Source organism: Artemia sp. Qi Xiang Cuo, chromosome 4 (assembly GCF_049724085.1).
Source record: "Artemia sp. Qi Xiang Cuo chromosome 4, ASM4972408v1, whole genome shotgun sequence".
Lineage (NCBI taxonomy): Eukaryota > Metazoa > Arthropoda > Branchiopoda > Anostraca > Artemiidae > Artemia > Artemia sp. Qi Xiang Cuo.
Window position 1 is genome coordinate 1126629 of NC_142797.1, and position 12216 is coordinate 1138844.

Here is a 12216-nt window from a genome sequence, read left to right on the forward strand (position 1 = left end):
TTAATTTGGTACTTTCACATTGCTGCAGTCCGAGGCAAAACAGTAGATTTTACTTGATTCCAGATGGCAAGTGGCAGGCAGTGGACATGAACAAAAGACTAGACTAAATATTATTGTTTTATTTTTATCAGATTAAAAATAAGGGTACTCAGAGCTAGTTTGAACAGAATGCAGGGTCCTTTATAGACAGTATGGACTGCAAATTTTGTCTGCAAAAAAGCCACAGTTTGCACCAGCATCTGTCCCTAACTTTGGGCACAGAAGCCACATGCTGTATAGGAGGGTGACCTTAGGTTAGCGTTGTTCAGGACCGTACTTGTTAGAAACAAGTCTTTCAATTCCCTAAATGTTTTGTATACTTGCTTCTGCGATCGGAACATAGCTGGAATTCAGGTCTATCTATTGGTATGTCATTTCCTGCCTTGGTTTTTGAGCTTAGCAATCGAGAGTTCCATTTTGTGTCAGGACGAAACATCACTGCCTGCCATTTATCAAGTTGAAAATTGCATTTTCATGGTTTAAATCATATTTTCTTATTTCCTAATTAAATTGCAGCCCTTCTGACCTGTTTAAAATTACTGTAGTCACAAAATTAATAAGAATATCCATTTTTTGGAGCAGAATTACTTTTTCTTTTTTACTCCTAAAGAGGTCAGATGTGCTTTAACTGGACTGTACAATCATAGAAGGAATTTATAACACTGAAAGAAACTTCTAGCATTGAAAAATTACAGTTGTTGCCCTTTTACCCATCAACCTAGGTCACCTCCCTGTATCCTGCCTGTATCAACATCCACTTTGGTGCTAATGTTAATAATACTTTGAGACAGATATCACAGGTAACACATACTGATGTTGGTGTAAACTCTGACTTTTTGCAGACAAAATTCTGTGATCTCCACTGTTTTATAGATTAAGGACCAGATTTATTTCCACAGTTTTAACACAATTATAGCATAGGTCCACTCAGGCCACTCAGGATTTTTTCAATCTGCTGGTGACCTCTTTTTCCCATGGTCATGTGCAAATCCGCAGGGGACCATCCAAATAGAGCACCTGCTGCCTTGGTAAAAAACAGCTCATCATGGAACATATTTACTGGTGACCCCACTCCGGTCCAGCTCAGGTCAATGCAAGACCCCACTCAGGGCTACCTACATATGACAATATAGAAAAAATTTTCTTTATATTTGAGCAATAGAAAATTGTCATTTACTCTTATATAGAATGCAGTATAAAGTCAAACAGAAGACAATATCTTGCTTTCTCCTATTACGTAGAATTATAAAAAGTCATACAGATGACTTTATGCCTCATTCTTTTATATAGCAAACATAAATAAAGTCATACAAATGACTTTTTATACCTCATGCTATTATAGAGCCAGCAAAAATAAAGCCATACAAATGACTTTTTATGTATCTCACTATTATTGAGAAAACATGAATAAAGTCATACAGATTACTTTTTATATCTTACACTATTATAGAGCAAACATGAATAAAGTAATGCAGATGACATTTTATACCTTGTACTATTATATAGCAAACATGAACAAGTCCTACAGATAACTTGGTATTTTTATGTTAAATGCACTCTTTTATATGAAACCTTATGAAACCTTGCAAAATAGATCTTCTGCTTTAATGAAGTACAGCAAAATTGTTTTCAGCTTCACAACTTTGCTCAATCCCAATTTATAAGGTTTTAAAGATATGCAAATACATTTCCTAAATTTTGGAAATAAACTATTTATAGGCTATGTCTTAAAATTCTGCTCAAATAACTGAAATTGCATTTTCAGAGCTAAAACCAGAGAAAAAGAAACTGATAACTGAACTACTACTACTACTACTAACAACTCATCGCAGCACCAAGCCGCCTGAGGCCAACACAGCTACGCACGCTCCTCCTCCACCCCAATCTATTCAAAGCCTCCCTTTTTACACCCGCCCACGAACTTCCCATTTCCTTTAAATCTTTCTTCATGAAGCCTTCCCACCCCAGACGGGGACAACCTGCTTTCCGTTTAGCCCTAGATGGTTGGCCGAAAAGAACAATCTTCGGCAATCTGTCATCCTTCATCCGCACAACATGCCCTAACCACCTCAACTTTCTTTCATTATAGACCTAGAAAGCGGTATTGAACCACATTTTTCGTATAGCCTATTGTTTGAAATACGGTCAGTTAGCCGGGTACCTAGATCAATCCTTGAGCAATTTCTCTGGAAAACATCTAGCAAATCTTCATCCGCTTTTCGGAGCGTTCATGCTTCAGAGCCATATTTGACCACTGTCATCACTGTAGCTTCTAAGATTCTAATCTTGGTTTGCAGACTTATCTTCCTATTCTTCCAGACTTTTTTTTAACTGTGAAAAAACACCCTGAGCCTTGGCTATTCTATTTTTAACATCTTCACTGCTCCCACCATCTTTACTAATAATGCTACCAAGGTAAGTGAAGCTGCCCACCTGATCAATCTTTTCATTACCCAACGTCACCTTTTCATCGTCATTTATTCCTAGCCTTAGTGACTTAGTCTTCCTAACATTTATTTTCAAACCAATACTAGCACCCTGAACTCGCAAAACCTCTAAAACTTCATTCATTTTGCTCACACTTTCATCTAGGAAATCATCAGCATAATCCAAGTCCAGGAGACTTTTTCCTCCCCATTTGATTCCGTGGTCTCCCATTGCCTTTCCTATGCTCCTTAAAACAAAGTCCATCAAAATAATCCATATACAGAGGGATAGAACACAACCCTGCTTAACTTCTGATTTAATACAAAACCAGCTGCTAACATCATTTCCTACCTCAACCGCAGCGGAGTTATTCTCGTAAACAGCACTAATCACTTTAATGTGTTTGTCTGGTATACCGTACAAGGATAAAACCTTTACTAAAGCTCCTCTATCAACAGAATCGAACGCTTGCTCATAATCTATAAAACTGAGGACCGAAGGTGTTTGAAAACTTAGGCACTTCTCAATTATTAACCTAAGAGTGAAAATTTGGTCAACACACCCTCTACCTTTTCTAAAACCGCACTGCTCTTCTCTTAAAACTTTGTCTACGGCATCTCTCAGTCTAAAAAGTATCATATTACTAAGCAATTTGCTACCTACAGAGACCAGATTAATGCCTCGATAATTACCACACTCACTTTTATCACCTTTCTTATAAAGTGGCTTAATTAAGGTTTTCCTAAAATCGTTAGGTACTTCCCCTTTTTCAAAAATCATATTCATAATCTTCGATAACTTATTTCTAACCTCAGAGCCACAATATTTAAGAAACTCATTTACTACCCTATCAGCACCTGGAGCCTTATTATTCTTTAATCCTTTTAGTACTGTTGCTAATTCCTCCTCACAAATAAATCTTCCTTCACATCCAAGGTATCACAAACTTTTTCATTTTACTCTATATTTATTCCTGCAACTCTATTTCGGTTAAGCAAGTTCTCAAAATGTTCGGCCCATCTCGCTTTAGCTTTTTCCTTATCGCTAATTGCCACCCCAGTCCTATCTTTAACTGGGACAAGTCCGGATTTACTACCACCTATCAATTTGCTAACTTGCCAGTACAATATTTTACTATTATGCCGTCTAGCTGCATCTTCTAAATCCCCGACAATTTTATCCATGGCCTCCACTTCATACCTCCTTAGTTCATATTTCAATGCTTTCTCCACTTTCTTTACATTTCTTTTGTTTTCATGCGATCTATCACTCAGATAATTCTTGTACAAGTCCTTTCTCCTTTCTATTAAACATAAAGCTTTTTCACTAATATTCTTAGCTGCAGTTCTAGCTTTCTTCCCTAATACACCTTCAGCAACTTCACAAATTATTTTCCTAAAATTATCCCAACCATCTTTCACATTATCAAATTTTAAAGTCAAGTATAATATTCAACTGTTCCTGGAAATTTTCTCTCAAATTCTCATCCTGGAGTGTACGAACATCATAACTTCACGGGAGGTAATTACCCTTCCGATATTTCAGCTTTAAATTAACCCTTGACACTACTAGATGGTGATCTTTACTTTTAACATCAATAACAGCACTCCTATATACCCTAGTATCTTGTATTGATCCTGCCAGTCTTCGGTTTACTATAACATAATCAATAAGGTTTGCTGTCTTACCATCACGTGAATACCATGTTAGCTTATGAGCCATTTTATGACCAAACACCGTATTGGTTATAACTAGATTGTTATACCTACAAAATTGCAAAAGTCTGTATCCATTACTGTTTTCTTTTTTCACACCAAATTTACCTAAGCTGGGATACCATCTATCCTTATTTCTACCAACCTGGGCGTTAAAATCTCCCAGTAATAACATCGTATTTCTACCTGGGACCTTGTTTATTTGCTCCTGTAACTGTAAGTAAAATTCATCTGAGTCACTAGCATCTCCATCAGTCGGTTCTACAGGGGCGTATACTACTATAACTGATACCCTGAACTTTCTAGTCATAAAATGAGCAATTAGTATTCTATTATTAATACCTTCACAGCCTAAGCAAGACTTATCATCTTCCTTATTCATCATGAGACCTACTTCTTGTCTATGTGTCCCAACCTTCCTGCCTAAGTAAACAAATTCTATATCATCTAATTTCATGCTTCCTACCCCTTGGCTATGAGTTTCTGAAACTCCTAATAAATCCAGTTCGAATCGTCTGAATTCGTCAGTCAAAATGTCGATACGATAGTCATTTTTTAATGTCGTAACATTCCAAGTTCCAATTTTCATGTTCTTATAACTGAAAATTAAGGTAAAATGTTGTTTTGTCAAAATTTCAATGGGTATAGACCTGTCATGTAGGCAAATGACCCTCATGACCCTCTAAAGGGAGAAAGAGTGGAGGTAGGTACTTCAAAATACCTTCCCTGGACATACTTTAGCCTGTAGACCCATCCCTGAAAGTCTCATTTTCCTAACCTAACCCCTTCCCAAGATAGCCAAAAGTAGCTAAAGTAGAATCTTACCAAAACAGCTCATCATAGAACACATTCACTGGTGACCCCACTCCGGTCCAGCTCAGGTCAATGCAAGACCCCACTCAGCTCAAAAGTGAATGAATTACATGAGCTGTTTTTTTTACAAAGCCAGCTGGTGCTCTATTTGGACAGTCCCCTGCGGATTTGCAGATGAACACAGGAGAAAGAGATCACCACCAGACTGAAAGAATCTCTAAAGGTAAGTGCATAGGTTGCATGCTCCTATTCTACAATTGCTGCATAGCCTAACCAATACTCCCTTATGTCGGCAGTTTACACCAATCAAAGACAGTGCTTAAAAATAATCTAAATACTATGCTACCTAAACTACTAAATACCTAATGAGTAATGAATGTCATTCCACGCTTTTAGCTTTGTTTGAAATTTCGCGCTGATCTTCGCAACATAAGCCAGTGTTGCAAGATAAGAATTTTCAAGAGGACTGAGCCATATGCAATCTATGAGAATATTTCAGCCTTCACTTGAAAAAATCTAACTTTCCCTGAATATCCCTAAGAGCCCTTAATTTACCCCAGATTCCCCTGAATCCCTAGATTCAAAATAAGTGTCCCTAAAAGAAGTGATTTTCCCCTAAAATATGGATTTTCCCCTAGAAGTGAAAGCCCTGGTTGGTTAGCTTATCAGTCCACTGAATACCAAGGATATGCCGAAGACAGATGTTCTCAAAACCCTTGATACGCTTTTCCAGCTGCTTAGTCAACGCCCAAGATCCGCAGCCGTACATTAGTACGGAGAGGACGTTACTATTGAAAAGCCGGAACTTGAGCTGTAGGGAGTATGTTGGATTCCTCCACACATTTCTTAGTTTATTGATGGCGCTTCCTGCGCTTGTAATCCGCGTGGTAATTTCCCGCTCAGGGCTACCATCATATTTAATGACACTACCAAGGTACTTGAACTCTTCAACATCCTCTAGTACATCAGATCCGATTTTAAGTGGTGGGGCAGGTAGGGTATTGACGCTGTTTTGCATGACCTTTGTTTTCCGTGTACTGAGAGTTATATCATCAGCAAAATCGCTGTCATAGAATGTGCGGTTTAGGTTCAGCTGAATTCCACCTCTGTGATTACATTTTCGAAGTACGTAGTCGATGAGAATAGCAAACAACAGTGGGGAGAGGATACATCCTTGGCAGACACCTGACTTCGCACTTAGCCATTCGGTAGGGTCCCCATCATCAGTCCATACAGCTCATAACTGATCCTCGTATAGCCTGACAATCATACACAGAATTTTGTCGGGCAATCCATAATACCGAAGTACTTTCCATATTCAGTCTCTGTGGACCAAACCAAACGCTTTCAAAAAGTCAATGAAGGCAACAATAATCTCAGTCTGCCATTCGTTTGCTTCTTCTATGAGTACCCTCAAACTGAATATGAAATCAGCGCACGATCTCTCTGGTTGAAACCCATGTTGCTCATCCCTTAATATTGCATCGACTTTTGACTGAATACGGTTCAGTAGTACTTGGCAGAAATTCTTACTCCTTACAGACTGCAGAGTGATACCTCGCCAGTTATTACAGTCGGTTGTTCTGCCTTTCTTAAAGAGCTTGACAATAACTCCTTTCTTCCATTCGGTGGGAATATTTTCAGTTTCCCATATCTGAGAAATAACCTCGTGAAGGGGCTCGGTAATGACTTCAGCTCCATACTTCAAGAGTTCAGGCTGTAAGCCATCAACTCCTGCAGCTTTGCCATTCATAATCTTATACAATACTGTCATGACTTCAAGCAGGCTTATAGGTTCTTTGCTTATGTCAAGTTGGAGGAACTGTAGCTTAGCTGGAGGGGATACAGGGTTTGTAGGTCGGTGGAAAGTTTAGTACCTCATTGAAGTATTCCTTCCATCTCTTATCAATGTCTTCCTTTTCTGTGAGAAGTTGGCCAGCCTTACTTTCAATCACAGGTGCCGGCTTTCTGAAATCTCCAGTTATTTCCTTTGTGATACGATAGACTGCTCGACTGTCGCCCTTACTGGCGGCTGCCTCTGCTTCAGCCGCCTTTATTTCAAGAAAGAGCCGTTTGTCAGTTCTGGTAGACCGCTTTACGGCCTTGTTGGCTTTCTTATATTCAGATTTCAAAAAATCTTTGTACTCGACAGTGGACTCATTCTCGCATGATTCCAACATGATTTTGGCTTCTTTTCGGTGATTCATAGGTTTCCAAGATTTGTTGCTGATCCACAGCTCATTTTTCTTTTTTGCATACCCATATTTTCTTCGGCGGCAACCCGCACACATTGTACAGTAGGCTCCCATCTCTTGTTTACTGTTGCAGTTGTGTCTTCAGTCGAAAGAATTGCGAACCCATTAGCAAGATTTACACAGTAGGGTTGTCGAAAGATTCTTGTCTTGGAGCTTCAGGACGTCAAAAAACTTGATAGGGGTTTTACATTTCATCATGGTCTTCAGCTTGAGTTTGAAACTGGCAATCACCAGCTGGTGGTCAGAGTATGTATGCCACGGTAAGTTCGCACATCCTCCAGCGATCGTCTATGACGCTTTTTCACCAATATGTGGTCAATCTGTCTTCTTGTAACACTTTCAGGAGAAGTCCAAGTATATTTTTGTACTTCACAGTGGGAGAACCATGATTCCATCTACTATCAGGCTTCGGATGGCACACATATTCACCAAACGCACTCCATTATCATTGAAAAAATGACCCATTTGAAAGGAGGGCATGATTTCCTAAACAAATTTTTTTTTTCACATTAGTGTTCTCTCGGCCAATGGACTTATGGATATAATTTTCAAACCAATCAGTGGTCAAAGATTCTGGCTATTGTCTATTTTATTGTCTATTTTATGTCTATTATATTGTCTAGCAATTTTCTCCTTTTCTCAAACCAAACAATATATGAAAAGCAAACTAAATTTTGTTGAGCTACTTTCTTTTAAAAGCCCTGAAAATATCAGGAAAGAATTTGTCAATAACAAAAGTTTTTATGTCCCTAGTCACTCCACTTCCTGACAACAGAATAGCAGTCACTATTGGTACAAATGATCCAAGTCTCAATTTACTAAATGATGAGAAACTGCAACAGCAAGTTATAAACGCACTATCGAACATCGAGGTCGGGTTTGAACAAACCACGGTTCCACCTTTCCTCATCCCATCAACGCAACGTAAAGACAAAACGGAATGTTTTTACTACAAAAAGGGTACTATAAAAGTGGAATAAATTGCATGTTTATCCACCAAAAAAACCGTCAGAAAATCTGCCCCAATCATTTGACTTCCGGTGGCTATCCACTTGTGTCTGATGCATGTTGTTATCCCCACCCTGAAAAATGCAAGAGAAATGCCTCGGGAAAATGCAGATTAGGAGACAAATGCCAATACTTCCATCCAACTACCTCTTCAAATACGACCAATTGCCAACATGAAAAAATACCCACACTTAGCCACTGGTGGCCCTGGGAAGACAATATACGATTTCGAAACCTAGCAATGAAGAAGTACAAGCTGACAGTAAATGCTACAGTTTATGATAGGCAGGAGGATTTTCGTCAACATAAAGTTCAAACGGAAAAATTATACACCTCAGAAAATTACGTAAGACATGCTAATACCAGAAGTAGCGTTTCCGCTGACAAAACAGTGAATCGCACTTTCATTAATTACCACCGCCTGTTACCTCCACCGTCAAATCTACTAGTAACCTAGGATAGAACCAGGGATCCTTGACCTTTTCTGATCAGTCGCCGTCTTGGAGCCAATTTTATATAAATGTGCCCTTGCCACCCACTCTACCGCGTGAGGACCAAGGCCAACAAATCTGCAGCTCAACGTATTGCAACCTGCAGAGCCCAACTGACAATTGCAATAATGACCTGCAAAGAGGCAGGAAAAGGGGGAAATCCCACACTAAATCTACTCTTTGACTTAACCACCTACCTCCACTGTTATTGATAAATGCTCAGTCAATTGGTAATAAGATTGACGAGCTTGATCACTTACTACACCGCAACAACATTGACGTATCAGCTATAACTGAAACATGGGTTCCGTCAGCAGATCTGATCCAAATTGACGGCTACAACGCCCACTTATTACCTAGACGTGGCGAAGATGGCCAACCTGTTCAGCAAGGAGGTGGCATTGGACTCATTTGCAAAAAGTCCATATAAAGCAGGGTACTTGAAATACCAATCACACGTGGAGCGCCAGCTTGAAGTTCTGTAGATATGGACTCGGTTAAAGAAATTGCCTAAAACCTTCGGATCAGCTATCTACGGAGTTGTTTACTTCCCTTCCAAGGGCCCCTATAGGAAGCAGTTGATATCATATTTACAGAATTGCGTTGAGTGGATCAGAAGTAAATACCAATATGATGTGTTATTTGTCGTTGGATATTTCAACAACATCAAACCCAATTGGGTTGTGGACTTAATGTCCCTCAAACAGCTGGTAAAGTGTCCGACGCGGCAAACTAAGACCCTTGATCTAGTTTTTTCTAACTGCAGCGAATGTTACAAAGAGCCAGTCTCACAACATCCACTAGGGCAAAGTGGCCATTTGATTGTACAGCTGGAACAAAATAACTACAAGCCGGTAAATGAAAAAGAAGTCATGTTTTTCTGGCCCATCACTGATGAAAAAATTACTACCTATAAACTCTGGTTACAGTCCTAGAACTGGTCGGACATTCTGAAACTTGACAATGCTAACTCTATTGCAGAAGACTTCCTCGCCCTAACGTTTAAGGGATTTGAAGACTGTTTACCTAGAAAAGAGAAAACGATCAAACAACTTGATAAAGCGTGGATGCCCGACAAAATCCGAGAGCTCATCTCACAAAGAGATGAACTATTCGAAACAAACCGTCTAGACGAAGCAAAACGCTCATGGAACTTAGTAGATGGCTGTGATGGTAGAGTGATGGCCGCAAAGTAGATGTGTCTTCATGGCCGCAAAATCCACGGGTCAAAAACAGTGAAGTTCATGAACAGCGACTCCAAGCGTTTTCACAGCAATGTGCAAAAACTTATGGGTCGAAAAAAAATAATCCTGAAATCTTGGACGAAAGTGGGAACAAACTTTGACGCCAACCAAATAAATTCCTTTCTTGCAAGCATCTGTAGCAAACACCCCCCTCTCCAAGAACTCCCACCTAAAGAAGAAGAAATGTCTAAGATTCCAGTCATTACGCCGGAAGAAGTTGAAAAAAACTAGCCAAACTTGATCCCCGTAAGGTGGCCTATCCGAAAGAGGTACCCCCAGCTGGACTGGTCCATTGCGCCAAGGAACTATGTGTACCCCTTGCGGCAATTTATAACCAGTGCTTAGTTGACGGTACCTTCCCCAACTGCTTCAAAAAAGCGTATACAGTGCCAATGCCAATCGCGGACCTCTTGATTGCCGATATGGTGAATTCATTTGATTATCTGGCCCACCCAGTCGTTGTCAGCGGAGCCAACTACATGGGAGCGAGACAATTCATTGTAATGCTACTTGCTAGCTTCCTGAGTGGCAGACTTAAGTGTGTTCAACTCTTCCTCGCTATCTTATATATATCTTCCTCGCTATCTTCCTCGCTATATATTATAAGGTGCCTAAGAATTATCTTCAATGAGGGTAAAGTACCTTATATTTCCCTTCTTAGGAGAGCTAATCTTGTCACCCTTAAGGAAAGGAGAGCAAAAATTACCTTGCGTTTTCCTAACAATGCCCTTCATAACCCTCGAACAACTCCCCTTTTCCCTGGTCAATATTCACCCCTTTGACCCCGCCTCCTGTGTTGTGTGTCAACAAAAATCCCCCTTCTCACCCCAATAAGAGTTTTCACGGAAAGATATAGAAGAACTTTTATCCCTTACATAGTTAACATTTTCAACCACTGAATCTCCGCTGCCCCCCCCCCTCACTCACTCCTTACCTCATAGTTATTAATTTAATACCCATTTTGCAAATTTGGGGATTTTATATTTATGTTTGTTAGTCACCAACTAACTTATGTTTTTTTTTGTTTGCTGACGTTTGACGTTGTTATATTTTTGCTGACGACATTGGCCTTCTAATTTTATGAGTTTACTTTGTACTTTGTTTTTGTTTTTAACATTTTTATGTATTTGACATTGACCCTTTTATAATTTGCTGTTGTTGTTTGATTGTTTGTTTTTGTTATTCTTTTTTCGCTGTATTTGACGCTAAAGTGCGAATTCGGCCTTTTTGGGCTTGTGATAGCCATTTTTCAGCAATAAATCTTATCTTATCTTTTCCGAGTTCCTCAGGATTACCTATGGTGCCCCACAGGGTGCTATCCTGGGCCCGATTGCTTTCGTTATAGCAGTCAATGAGCTACTAAAGAAAAGGCGAAACAGGGCCAAGTTTGCTGATGATGTCTCCTTGTCTCTTTTGTGTCAATTAGCCACAGCCAAAGACGAGCTTAAGCTAGCCTTAGATGAACTGACAATGGAGACTCAGGAAGCTAGGATGGAAAAGTGTTGAAAGGAAAAGTGTTGTCTTGAGAGTGAACTTCCTCAAGAAACACACAGGCAACATTGAAACAGAAGTTGAGCTCAAATCAGTGGAACTGTTATTGATAAAAACCTGAAATGGGATTCCCAAGTTAACAAGATTGTAAGCAAAGTAGCAGGACTACTAAGATCGTTCGCGAACCTGAAACGCTTTGGTTTTACTACCCTGGCCCTTACAAACATCCTAAAAACATACATCTTACCTGCCCTGGAATACGGTTGTCAAGTCTGGCATCGGGGCTTAAAAGAACAGAACAAGCAAATAGAGAAGATGCAGAAACGGGCTTGCCGCATCATCCTCGGCCAAGCCAACGGTTCATACGAGGAGAGTTTCCAGAGGCTCGGTCTCAAAACCCTATTCCAACGCAGACACGAAGCAGTCATGAGGCTCGGCCACCAATACCTTCTTCCACAATGGCATAGAAGCATTTCACTGGATTTCTTAGAGCCAAGAATTGACAGTCCTGTAACGAGGAGCAAAGCTGCTGTTAAAGTTGTCCTGAAACAACCAGCACCGAATTCAAGTCAGCGCTATTTATCTTCATTTGTACCATATTTTGCCGAATCATTTAATAATTGCACATGGTTAATTGTTTTTAGTACTTTAATTTGATGTTGATAATGTTGACAATGCCACTGCTATTTTTATAATATTACGGCGCAGTAAATAAATTGATTGATTGGTTGAT